The 12,887-nt window shown below is 39.6% G+C and overlaps 1 protein-coding gene across 1 annotated transcript in view; it reads left to right on the plus strand.

Annotated features, from left to right (window-relative positions):
- insrb (insulin receptor b) overlaps positions 1–12,887 on the plus strand; it is an 81,173-nt gene that overhangs the window by 24,055 nt on the left and 44,231 nt on the right. The window lies entirely within an intron of this gene.

Here is a 12,887-nt window from a genome sequence, read left to right on the forward strand (position 1 = left end):
TACATATATGTGTGCGTGTGTGCGTGCGTGTGTGTGTGTGTGTGTGTGTGTGGATTCTGCATGCATTGTTTGCTCCCTGATTTGTCAATGCTTGATATCAGGGACACAGTACAGGAAATGAACTTCTCATGTAGAAGTAGGAAGAAGAAGGCCATTATAAGTCCAGTTTGCATAGAGGTTCTGTGCATTCAGGGCCGCTCAGTGCAACGCATTTCTTAAAAGTTTTCTAAATGATATTTTAAATAATAATCACTTAAAAGGCTACATGGTTTAATTAAAATACATCTTAAATATCAGAGTCAGCAACTCTTGAATATACTTTGAACCCAACGTAAAAACTACCCAACAAATCATTCCCAGCATGACCCAAATATAATAATACAGTTTGACACCTGGACCTATTCATAGCCTGGCATTAACAGAAAAAAAAAAAAAGATGGAAGTTGGCTGATAAGCAAGTGGCTGCACGCGGCGCGTCAGAGGCCGTGTTTGCGAGCCTCCTTTGCTTGGGATAGGCCCGTTGGAGCAGATATGATGCAGCGCGCTGCATAATGCCATAGTTACACCGTCAAGCCTAGAGCCGAGCGCCAGAGCAGGCGCCGTTTCTAGAACATGACGCAATGCTGCCTGCACTGCAGCGAGGGGAGTGTGTGTGAGTTATTCCTGATGTATGTATAAATATGGGCCTGTAGGGGAGAGACGGCTACACTTTCACATTAAAAACAAACAACAACAAAAAAAAAAAAACAGATGTTTGTTTTACATATTAAAAATAGGAAATGTACATCTTATTTCCTGTTAATACATCACCAGGTAGGATTTCTTTATAGGTTTTGATTATTTTGTTGCAGCTTTGTAGCCGCGCTCAGTCAGTCGAATAAAGGAAGCTATAGGATGTTTAATTTAATTCACTATTTTTTTTCTTCTTTTTTTTTTTTAGGTTCTGTCACAGTTTACAAACTCGCATGCACTCAGAAGTGGGTGCATGGGGAAGAAATATTAGACGCAGCATTAAAGTTTATATGCGAGTGGAAACTGTGGTGTTTTTGTGTTTTTACAAGGTTCCCCTTATGTTAGGTGAAAGCCGGAGGAGGCGGGGGCATGTACTCCTCTGATCCTACACTGCTCCTTCTATACAGGAAAACCACTGTACAAACGTGTGTGAATGCACTCCTTTGTTTGTGTGTGCGTGTGTCTACGCGTGTGTTTATACAATAAGGCTGTAACTCATCAGCAATCTAGAGTATAGAGATTAATTATTAAGTCATAAAACGATAGTAAAGTTCAGGCTCTAAACGAGTGTTGCAGCTAAAAATAATTAAACAAAGAATCAATTTGACATCTTCAGATACCCACAAGAAATTTGTCTTTAAACGCACCGCATAAAGAAATAAAGGTTAGTTTTAAGCTTTTCTGTTGTATGTTGCAGTTTTATGTTGAGCTTAAAAAGAAGTTCTTGTTGCGTGGCTTTTCATTTGGGGAAATTTCTAAATAAAACAGTAGGAGATTGCAAAACATGGAAGGATTATACAAAGACAAAAATACTGAATGGGAGCAAACAAAAAGTCCCTTTCTGCTGCTTTCGGAGTCACACAGGAGCCAGTGCGCAGCTTGCACAACTCATGCACACATAAACATACACATCATGTGGAGGACAAAAGCTTTTCAGGCTAAAGTTCACGTTGCCTTTGCCTACGTGCTTTATTGTGTGCTGTAGCGGTTTTCCAGCACTCAAGGTGTCTGCTTCCAATCCTGAAGGCAAAATTGGCAGAGGGGAGATAACTAATGAACTGCTCGTGCCCCTCTCTGAGGCCGACGCAGTCGCTCACGGTGCTCTCAGATCGTTGCAGATCCAAACACGACTTCATGCGTCATCAGACAGCGCTCTGTGATCCTCTCGACCAGAGGTGAATTTAAATTGGACAGCGGCCAGCTGTAGTGAGCAGGCCCTCAGTGGAAGGTCCATGTGACTCTGTCAACATGCACTCTAAAGACGTTTAATGGGTCATACGGTCATGGTGAAAAGTAAGGACACCTCCTTTTAATTCAAGATTGTAGTTTATCTTTAAAAGGACAGAAGAAGATAAATATCCGGGCCTTACTTGGTCTTTAAAATGAGTGACAACAACCTTAGAAAGTGAAGAAAAATGAAAAAGTAGTGATTTAAAAACTTTACTGTTCCAAACAACATGAAAAGAACAACTAATATCCAGGGCTAGCTTTTGTAATTCTTTTCTTACAGTGGTCCGTAAGTGTTAACAGCTCTATAGAAACAGAAATCATGGATGTTTATTCTGATATTCAGCAGAGAAAACAGCCAGTTGTTATTCCTCGTTTACCGCTAAGAGTTCATTCATCATCAGAATTCATTTATTCATTCTGTTTGTCCATCCATCTATGCATCCATTTGTCCATCTGTCCGTCTTTCAATTCATCAGTCCTTTTGTCTGTCCTCCCGTCAATCCATTCATCCATATGTCTGCTTGTCCTTCCTGCCATCTGTCCTACAGCAGCAAACCTGAAAATGAATTATTCAAAAAGGAGGGGAAGCCAGTTATTTTGAAGGAGCTCATTACGGTAAAGTGTTGTTGTGTGTTTTGACCTAATTTCTTTTGTAAAATGACTCACGAAACAAAGTGATGTCATAATGGGTTGTTGTGCCTTACAACTTAAAGAGGGTTCAGATGCCACAACAGCCCAGTGCTGGTTGGAGTTCACCTTTCAGCTTGTTGTCAAGCTTTTTCTTCATGTAAACCCTCTGCAAACGTACAAAACCCACAATACACACCAAAGGGAGTGTTTCCACTCCCACAGTTCTTAACAAGTCCCTAAAGCACCTCTTTTTTTAGTTCAGGCTTCACTTGTGTTGCCTATCTCCATCACCAAGTAAACACAATTACATAACACCTGAAATCCTGACGTAGCAGAGCACACCGGGCATGTGGGGAGTGGGGGGACCTTGAAGAGGTGAAATCATAGTGGGGTAGTGCGGAGGCCCAGATTTTCTAAAAAAAAAAAAAAAAAAAAATCAATCAATCAAAACAGCAGAAAAATCAAAAGGTATGAATACCAAAGCATGAAGAGAAGTGAATGTCAGCAAGTCTGCATTAGGAAAAAAAAAACTTGAGCATTTCTTAAAAAGCGGTGCCTGCTTCTAAATGATCCCAATATTCCTCATGTGCAGTTTGTTCAGAAATGAAGGCCATTAAAGGCACCCAGCAGCACTGGTCGCTAACTTTGTGCTATTATTTGTGTAGGTCTATTGCCATGGTTGTGTCCCAGCAACAATAACACAACAAATCTCTCCAAGACAGCCCGCTAAAGAAACACTCTGAAGACGTGAAGGTGAAATCTTGAACTTGAGATTTCAAAAGTTTTGCTCCAAAAAAAAAAAAAAATTTTTTTCATGTAACCTCTTATGAAACGATAAAGGTTTATGTAGGGTATCGCGTGCAACGCGTTTCTCATGTTGTCTCAGCTGGGATCTCCGAGCTTCACTGGTGGAAACTTTCGTTGGTGACATTTCCATCAGTGTTTGATTTCTCATGCTATCAACCCCTGAACCCCTCGGTGAGGATAAGACGAGGAGGCCCGGAGGGGACGGCGAGGGTCGGGCTTAGCAAAAATAAACAGTGCAAAACAAACATGGCGGGGCATTTCAAGTGCGGATCCCAGGTACACACAGAAAAAGCACTCACTCACACAAGCCTTTTGCCAGTGTGGCGATCGGCCAAAGTTAGAGGCGACGGAGGAGTGAAAGAAAGAAAGAAAGAAAGGAGAGGATTGTTTTTAGGATGGTGGTGCTCAGTGAGGCATCCTGTTGCTCGTCGCCCACAAACAAACACTCGCCTGGCCCCGCTTCTTAATTGGGCTTTCGAAGTGTTTCTGATTGGTCTTCCTCCACATTCACTCCTCTTCATGTCTTTCCCTAAACTTTCTCCCGGTTTAGTCTCCACAGTTGTTTCCACTGAGCACTAAATCGGTGTTTTAAAGAGGCTGTTAATCTGAAATAACCATTTAGTTAAGTGAACTTCAACAAATTGGCTTGCTAGGTGGTTCGTTTCTAAAAGGACTCCGAGTTACCCTATTGCTACGGACTGCTGAGTTCACACTGGTTAATACAAACAGTTCTTGTAAACTATATATTTGTTTTTATGAGTATCCTAAATAGCACAACCCTGGTCCCTCCCTTACCTGCTGCTGTGCAGAGCTGCTCGTAGCCTTCTCCCTACTAAGAAACACTAATTCAGCTGTTCATTTCTTAGTTTTGCATTATTAACATGGCGACGCTGTGGCGTTTTCTCCCAGAACGCTTTCATACTCCAAGAATCTCAGAGGCCCACGCCTACAGTTAAGCAACACATAATTCACACCCTGGCAGATTTAGGCTCAAAGTAATATTTACATTTTACCAACACATTTCTTCTGACTGGAAGTAATATTAACCTGTTGAAGTGGCCTCGCTAGAGCGTTGACTTGACTCCGATAAAGAAAGTTGGGAACAAGCTAAAGATTAGGGTGATGGCAAGGAGGCTTTTCAACTAATCTAAATCATCCAAACTCCAGCAGGAACATGCAAAAAGATGATCGGCAATTTCTAAGAAGGGTTTTATTGCTTTAATGTCGCAAAGATTTTTTTTAAAATTGATTATTGTGAAGAGATGTAAATTTATGCTTTTTTAAGAAATTGTTTTATCATCTTGACAGATGCCTCAATTTCTATAACGAGAATTTTTATTTATTTATTTTTTTAAATGGAAATTTTAAGTCTAAATTCTCCTGGGATGTGAATAATTGCCTATTAATTCATGTGGATTCAACTCTAACTCAAGAACCAGAATTAATACCAAAATAGTTAATCAAATCTGACCAACAAGGTAACAACCTTTGGAACGTTTTAATTTGCCAAACATTGCCGTAATTCAGCAAACAAGCCTCCAAATAAAGAGTTTTTTTTTTGTTTCTACAATACATTTACTTAGATCACAAATCTTAAAAGACAGACAAATGGAGCAATCTGAAACGTACAAACAAACTTTTAATAAAATTAAATGCTTAAAGTCTTAAATATTTTTAAGTTAAAGTTTTGCTTGATTTTTAGGTCCACTGACTTTTTAAGAAACTGTAAGTTATTGACTTAGTAATGTGTCTTTTGTTGAAGACCCTTTTTAAAGTTTACCTAACCACCTGAAATGTATTCTAGAGTACATCTCTGGGGCCCTTTAAGCTTTAATGCATGTAATTTTACAGCTTACTTAGTTTCGCAAAACCACACTAATCAACAAAAGTAAGTTCCTTTTTAATAACATTAGGAATCAATTACAATTTTTGTTCCTTGCAGAGTTAAATGTTGTTCTTTTCCGAAAGATAAGACATCTTTAATTTGCTTTAGCTGGAAAACAATCAGATGCCAGGTCTGAATAGCTTCCAGTTTCCTTTTCCATCCCATGTATCCAGTAAAGTGAATTGCGGCGTATGCGAGACTCTCCCTCTCTCTCGTCGAGAACAAAGAGCTGCACACATTTTGTTCTCATCGTTCTCTCGTTTACTGCTGTAGACACAGGCGAGCCCCTCTTTGATGCCGTCAAATTCAAATAGCTGGAGCTTTCTCCTGATTCCTCGCCTTGCATCAGCACGCACGCACACATGCTCCCAATCACTGCCGTTTCAGTCAGCGCGAACGTCGTCAACGAGACTATGGGTGGAAGCGGGAGGCAAAAGCTGAATGAGAGAAAGGAGGAAGGGAAAAGACAAAGAGACAGCTTTAGGGAGAGAGAGGTATTAATCATACTCTCATGCTTTCTTTCTCCTGCAGCTTGCATCATGGTTTACAAACCCAAATTAACTTTGATGAACTGGCACTGGTTATGGCGCACACACGCACTCAGCCTGATTCAGAGGGGAGCAGCGGAGCTAGCCGAGTGCCCCGGGGGATCTGGGAAACCGTCTTTCCTCTCTCCTACATTTCATCAATGGGCTTGCTCTCCCACATCCTGCTCTGCATACACCCATAGGAAGCGCACGTACCAGTTGATAGGCATTCACACACAGCAAGCACAGAGTTTATTCACATAAAACATTGCTCCATCTTCTTAGCAGGAGGCGGGCTACTCGTACAGTCGCCAGCTTTTCGAATTTTTAAGCATCCCTAGTTATTTATTTCTAATACCAAACCTTTCTACTGGAATACCAGAGAGATAATTGATCTTAATTTGTAAACATTTGACTCTTCTTGTGGAGATGCAGACAAAATATATTGGCACCCCTGGTAAAGATGAGTAAGAACCCTTCAAATAAACTAATCCTTTTTTATTCCATAATTGTAATATCACAGAAAAAAATGTTGAAAATCCAACCTGTCATTCAAATAAATGTGTTCATTGACATTAAGAAAAAGGAAATTTTAGGAAATTAATGGCTCCTTCAATGTAAATGTTCCTGAAGCAGTTTTTAAAGGTGTGATTCTTCAGATCTTCAAGAGTTTCCTGGAACTGTTAATTGGTAATCTGTGACTTTTATGTTTCCCTGAACAAGGGCCCATATTGGTCTTGCCACTATGCACAGTGAGCAGGATGTTAAAGAAAGTTAAAATACATCTCCACTGTTGGAGAGGGGGGAAATCTCCATAGACGCCAGGAAAAGTGTTTTAAACACGTAGAGTTACTATTCTCTGTTAGAAGAGCTGAACAGGAACTGTGTGCGCTTGCTAAGGTGAAGCCAAATCTCTTTTGAAACTGCAATTTCCTGCTTTAGTAATTTAACTTTTTCATTCTCTTCTTGATCGATTAGTTTTTTGGTTACCTTATTGTTTATTATCTCATTATGTGACTATGAGTCACATTATGTGACTATGAGTCACCGTGCATAAAATATACTTTTTATGCACGGTGCTCTGGCGCTGCGGGTGTTTTGTAGTGTTGCATAAATAAAGCCGGCATGATAAATACCAGGAACGATACCATAATCTGGTGGCCCCTGTCAGAAAACTGAAAATGGGTCACCATCCAAACGAACGACCAAATGAACACAGAAATGACTCACTTGACACAAAATCAACCATCTGCCATAAACATCTCAGCTCCCATATCTAAATCGTGTTGGGGTGAGATGGAGAGCGTTTGTAGAGGAAGAAAAATGATCAAATGTCTCTCTCACTGCTCTAACCTGTGAAATACTATTGACATCTAATTAAAAATATTTCTTAAAATAATTCAGAATGGTCCTACTCAAATTAAAGGTTATGTTTTTGTAATGTGTCTGTATGTGTGCAGTATAAAAAAAAGTTTTTCTCTCTGTGTAGTTTTGTTGGAAATCATGTTGGCAGGCACTTTATTTTCACATCCTGAGCTCTCTGTAAGGACTTCCTCATTACTTCCTGGCTTTGTCTAAACTACTTCCCACTGCTGAGCGCCATGACTGAGCCCTGGGGAGAGAGAATTTCATGGAGGCTTATTTTTATGAGAGGAATAAAATCGAAATGAAATAAAAGTTAGATGGAGATATCCCAAACTATTAAGCAGGGACACCGAGCTTCTAGGTTCATTACTAATTCAAACCGCCAAACTGCGAACCAGTATGTCAGAAAGGAGAATACAGCCAGCTTAGAGCAGAGGTGAGGACTGGGGGTTTAGCAGTGTGTTTGTGTATGAGGGAGGAAAATAACAAGACCTTCCCTTGGGTTGAGGGCAGGGGATTATTTTCAGGTGTTTGGGTGGATCAGATGACAGACTGCCTCTCAGTCTGACATTAACATGGATGCTAACGTTATCGCTGTTGATTTTATGTTTTTTTTTTTTTTGTGAAGATGGTCACTAATTCTGTGACTCCCATGACTGCAGTTTGCAGTCGACCTACATGTCGTCTCTCCTGAACAAACGCAAAGGGTATAAATACTTTCCTAAGACCGTTTTTAAAGCCTCAAATGCTTTTTTAAAATCCAAAACATGGTAGGTAGCACATGCAAGGACATAAGGTGGACAAAGCTAATCAATCTCAAACATTTGAGATTCCAAGGACAGATCTTTAATTCTCACATTCAGAACGAGAATTAGTGCTACATAATTATTATTCTTTTTGCCTAAGAATATTAAATTTGTAATTTATTACTTCTTGTTTTACTGGGCTGTTCATGCGATAAAAAGTGGCTCACTTTCATTGCTTCCCTTTAAGATGGGAAAGACAAGAGTACATGCTATTTGATAACTGATTTTTTTTGTCAAAAGTGGTTTTGCCAAAAGATGAATTAGGCAAAACAGTCACGTTTGGGGAAAAATAACTTGGGCCAAAGGAATCAGGCATCTTGGGGTCATGAAATCTCCATAATAGAGATTTTCATGACCCCAAGTCATGACATAATGGTTGACCCCAACCAACCATTATGTCAGCTGGTTGGTTGGGGATTATTACAGGTAAAAGAAAAAAAAATTGTCCAACCGTCAGACAGAAACATGTGGTCTTTGCCTAAAAAGTACAGAGACTTTAACTGGAACCATGTGCTCCAGGTGGGTTTGTGATGAAGCATGCCCACTTGTGAGTAAGGTGGCAAATCTGTGACGTTGAGGATCTTTTTTCTTCCTTTTCTCTGGCTAGACTGTGATGCATCTTGAATGCTTTAAAATGCCAAGACATTTTAGATAAAAATCTGGTCGCGTCTGCCAGAAAACCCAAAGTGGGTCAAGACTGTAGATGCTGTTGAAGACTTTTTGTATTGAATTTAAAATATATTTCAAGTCAACTGAGGAAATATCGCGCTAAAAAAGTCGATCGTATCCTTAGATTCAGAGTTGATGCCCATGGCTAGAAGAACATCTGCATGGATGCATTATGTAAAGTGAATGTAATGCGTGTCATTAACTCAGTGTAAAGCTGCTGCTTCAGTGGCGATCTGTTCATGGTTATGCGAATGTAACCTCAAAAGCACGTGTTAGCGGCTTAATGTTGCTTGTCACCCCAGCTGCTGTTAAGTATTTAGAAAAAATGAAAGTTGTGATCCATAAAATCCTGGGAACTTTATGGGATTGTGGCGCTACGGCACATCAGCTGAAGGGTCTACATCTCCTCCTTTGGAAAGCATTGTTTCCTTCAGGTTTAGAAAGTGCTTGAGGTACTTCTTGACCCTTTTCAACTTAAAAAATTTGTTTCCCTCAAAAATGATTACAGAAACTAATTGTGTCCTCTGATTATGCTCGCCTGAAGTCATTCATTGTTTTATGACCTTGGACTTCTACCTGCTTCCAGTAGCCATGCATTTCCAAGTAGTTTCACCCAGACCAGTTGACTTCTCTGAATAGTAGGTCCTTGACTTTGAAGAAACAACTTTTTTTCCTCCCCAGAAATATTTAACAAGTCTCCCTAAGGCCAAAAATATCTTTGGTATCTTCCATGGAATCGTGGCTTACCGAGAATATGTTGTGTTTCTGGGAAAATAGCATAATTTTCAGTAAGATGGATCTCTGATGGTGGTTGAGAAGGGAGTACCACAAAGCTCCAGCTGAAGGCAGCAAGGGCTCAGTATAGAGGACCATTTTACTTTCTAGGGTCATATTTGTGACACCTGACATCAGGTAAGCCACATGCTAGGAAACAATTTTGGGTGACTGTGAACCTGGGGTAGGAACAACATCCAGCTCAGGTTAGAGGCAAGACAGTAGAGGATAAGAGGAGATATGAAAGAGTTTAGGACATAAATACATAAATGCAGTCTCATTAAATAACGGAAAAAGTTATCCCCATGACCCTTGTTGAGTCATGAGCTCTTTCCTTTGGGACTCCAGTGAGAAAAGTTATGTCACTTTTGAAATGCTTTATATCAAAGTGGCAAAGTCGAAGTCTGGACCTAAATCCAGTTGAGATGCTGTGGCATGACCTTAAATACATTGTTTACACTTGAAAACCTTCAGATGTGGCTGGAATAAAACAATAAGAGGGGATCCGAAGTAATGCGAACGACTCTTTACAAGTTATTGCAAACAAATGTTGCTAGTACCCAGGATCAAACCAGATTAAGTCCGGGAGGAATTGCTTTTTCACCAGGGCTGATGTTTTTCCTTAATAAATTAAATCATCAGTAATGGAAATCTGTCAGTGGGAAAATACTTTTTCACGGAAAGAAGTTCATAAATACACTGACTCATAAACGGACCATAAAGCTGTTGCCGCATGTAAACAGACTGGCATAGTTTCAGTTTGCAAAAAAAAAACAAAAAAAAACGGTACTTTCCTCCAACCTGTTGCGTTTCTGTTGAGACTTGTACCGTTTCTATGGAGCTCTTTTTTTTTTTTCTTGGCATGAATCTTTTAGATCTCTGGAAAGAGAAATCCGATAAGAAATGTTCACCTGGAAATAAAAAAAAAAAAAGACAGAGGTAACCTGCAACATTCACATGAATAAACATGCATGAAGGTGCCAGCAGTGTGTGAGTTGATGTTACGCTCAGATAAAGAAGGATGTAAAGGTATGAGGTTTGGTTTATGTAGTGAAATAGAGTGAAATGTTAAAGGATGGAGTCTGTTTTCTCACTCTTCCCTGTTGGATCCTGAAAGGTACTTTCCTGACCTTGTTGCTACATCTGTTTTATTTCTGTTGTGATCAAGATCCTATGGAGCAAAGCGATCCTGTAATGGTGTTTAACCTATAAAGTCACTCAGCACCCATTTGCACTGAAGATAGACAGGTAATGATATGTGTACATGTCATATAGAAATGTTGCTGCTGTTGCCTAAATGTTAAATCCCTGTTCCCAAAGTTAAAAGCTCAGCGAGAAAGTCATCTGAAGATGTTTTCTGCATTTCCAGTCAATGGTTTCACCAGTATAGTTAGGATTTCTGGTAATGCGATGAAAAGCCTAGAAAGCATTCAGTCATCACTGAAACAAAATAATGAAAAGGAGGAAAAATGGTTTTGATTGTCTCTCTTTTTCTCTCTGCTCCTGATGCTCCTCCTCATCTGAAAGGTCCTCCCTTTTTCCCTTTCTTCTCTTCTCCTCTCTGTTTTTTTCCTTTGTGCTCTCCCGCTCTCCTTCTCTTCCTCCCCCCTTTTTGCATGCTGTGGTATGCAGACATGCAGGAATTTCTGGGCCTCAAAATGATAGACCAAACTTGATGGTCCTGGCTCCGGTTACCAAAGATGGCCGCCGTGACAGTGTGTGCGCCTGTGATTGGAGCAGATCACAGTTGCGCTTCGTGTGATTGGTCATAAAATGTTTGTCCACGCTTCATGTTGTTGGCAGCGGCGTGAGTTTAGGATCATATGTCCGTGACAGGCCATGTTTTCTGTAGTTTCTAAATGTGGATGCTGCTCACCTACTACTAATTAATGTCAAACCTTGAGGTTGTTTTGAAGTTTTTGGGTATATTTTAACCACTATATCACAAATTAAAGAGAAACTGTTTTTGCACTTTGTGGAATATAATAACTCTACGGAAAACAGTTATAAAAATTTTAAAATATGCTTTAAATCAGACAAAGAGAACCTTAGCAAACTAACAAAGCTGATTTAAGCAGTGTAAGTATAAGGAGAAAAAACTTTTCCTATAAGGTTAGGCTCAAAAGCTGTGAGTTAATACATGAAGTCATCAATTGAAAACTGTGTTTTTTTTTGTATCTGTGAGCTTTACTTTGAAAGGTAGACACTTTTTTTCATGCCTAAAACATCCCAAAATAAATATCTCTTTATATTCAAGCCATTTTTGTTATGAATGATTATTTACAACCGGAACATAAAGTGAAGAAAGTTCTTCTTTTGCAAGAGTTATTGGCTACAAATAGGCTGCAAAATAATTGCACTGATGAGAGGAATATTACAGTATGAAAAATATACTTTGCATTGACATCGGGTGCCGTATTAACATTTATGAAGGTTTCCCACCAATTGTTAGCATCAGCTCAGACCAGGTGGTTTCTTTTTACAAACACTGACATTCATAAAGTATGTGGAAAGTCGTTTATGTTGTGCATGGTAATAAATTGGAGTATGGTGCTTAAACAAGGATTAACTGTGGTGATTATCATCTCTGAGCTCATTGGTAATTATAGAAAGCATAATATGCTTTTAAGCCCTTTTAAGCTTTCCATTATTAGGTGGAATGAAGGTTGCTATTAAGCAAGTTGCTATTTGATGTAGCAGACCAAATATTTTCAAATATTTTGGTATTACGTATTGCTAGCAGTTTAGGGTAAAAGCCACTGTTAAAAACAACATTGATTTGTACCCATAAAATGTCCTTGAAATAGACTCTGATCTAGTGAGTTAATCTCCTACGATTGTATGTGTTTGGTTGTGTGTCACCAGGCAGAATGACGTCTAACCCTGTGCATGTTTGGTATGCCTTGGCTGTTGCCTTCATACCCACAGGGTCTGCTGCTCCAGGTCTTGTGATGGCATTGTTGCACCTAAAATAAGGTCTCGCTCTGTACTTCTGACGCTTTCAGTGCACCTGTTTTGTGTGTGTGTGTGTGTGTGTGTGTGTGTGTGTGCGTGTGTGTGTGTGTGTGTGTGTGTGTGTGTGTGTGTGTGTCTGCTGCTCCAGGTCTTGTGATGGCATTGTTGCACCTAAAATAAGGTCTCGCTCTGTACTTCTGACGCTTTCCCTCAACCTGTTTTGTGTGTGTGTGTGTGTGTGTGTGTGTGTGTGTGTGTGTGTGTGTGTGTGTGTGTGTGTGTGTGTGGGTGTGTTTTTGTTTTATTTTTTGCTTTTGGCATTTTTGCTAAAAAAATAAAAAATAAAAAAAAATTGCAATGAACCCAGTTATGCATTAGTGCAAAAACAAAAATGGTCGGAGTACTATTGATTTTTGTGTGAATTTTAGATACCGCGGAACAAAAACTTGAAGGGACCGATTTTTTTCATTTGAATGAATATTTTCTTGTTCTCTGTGTAAATAGAAT

This window comes from Poecilia formosa, unplaced genomic scaffold (assembly GCF_000485575.1).
Source record: "Poecilia formosa unplaced genomic scaffold, Poecilia_formosa-5.1.2 Scaffold52, whole genome shotgun sequence".
Classification (NCBI taxonomy): domain Eukaryota; kingdom Metazoa; phylum Chordata; class Actinopteri; order Cyprinodontiformes; family Poeciliidae; genus Poecilia; species Poecilia formosa.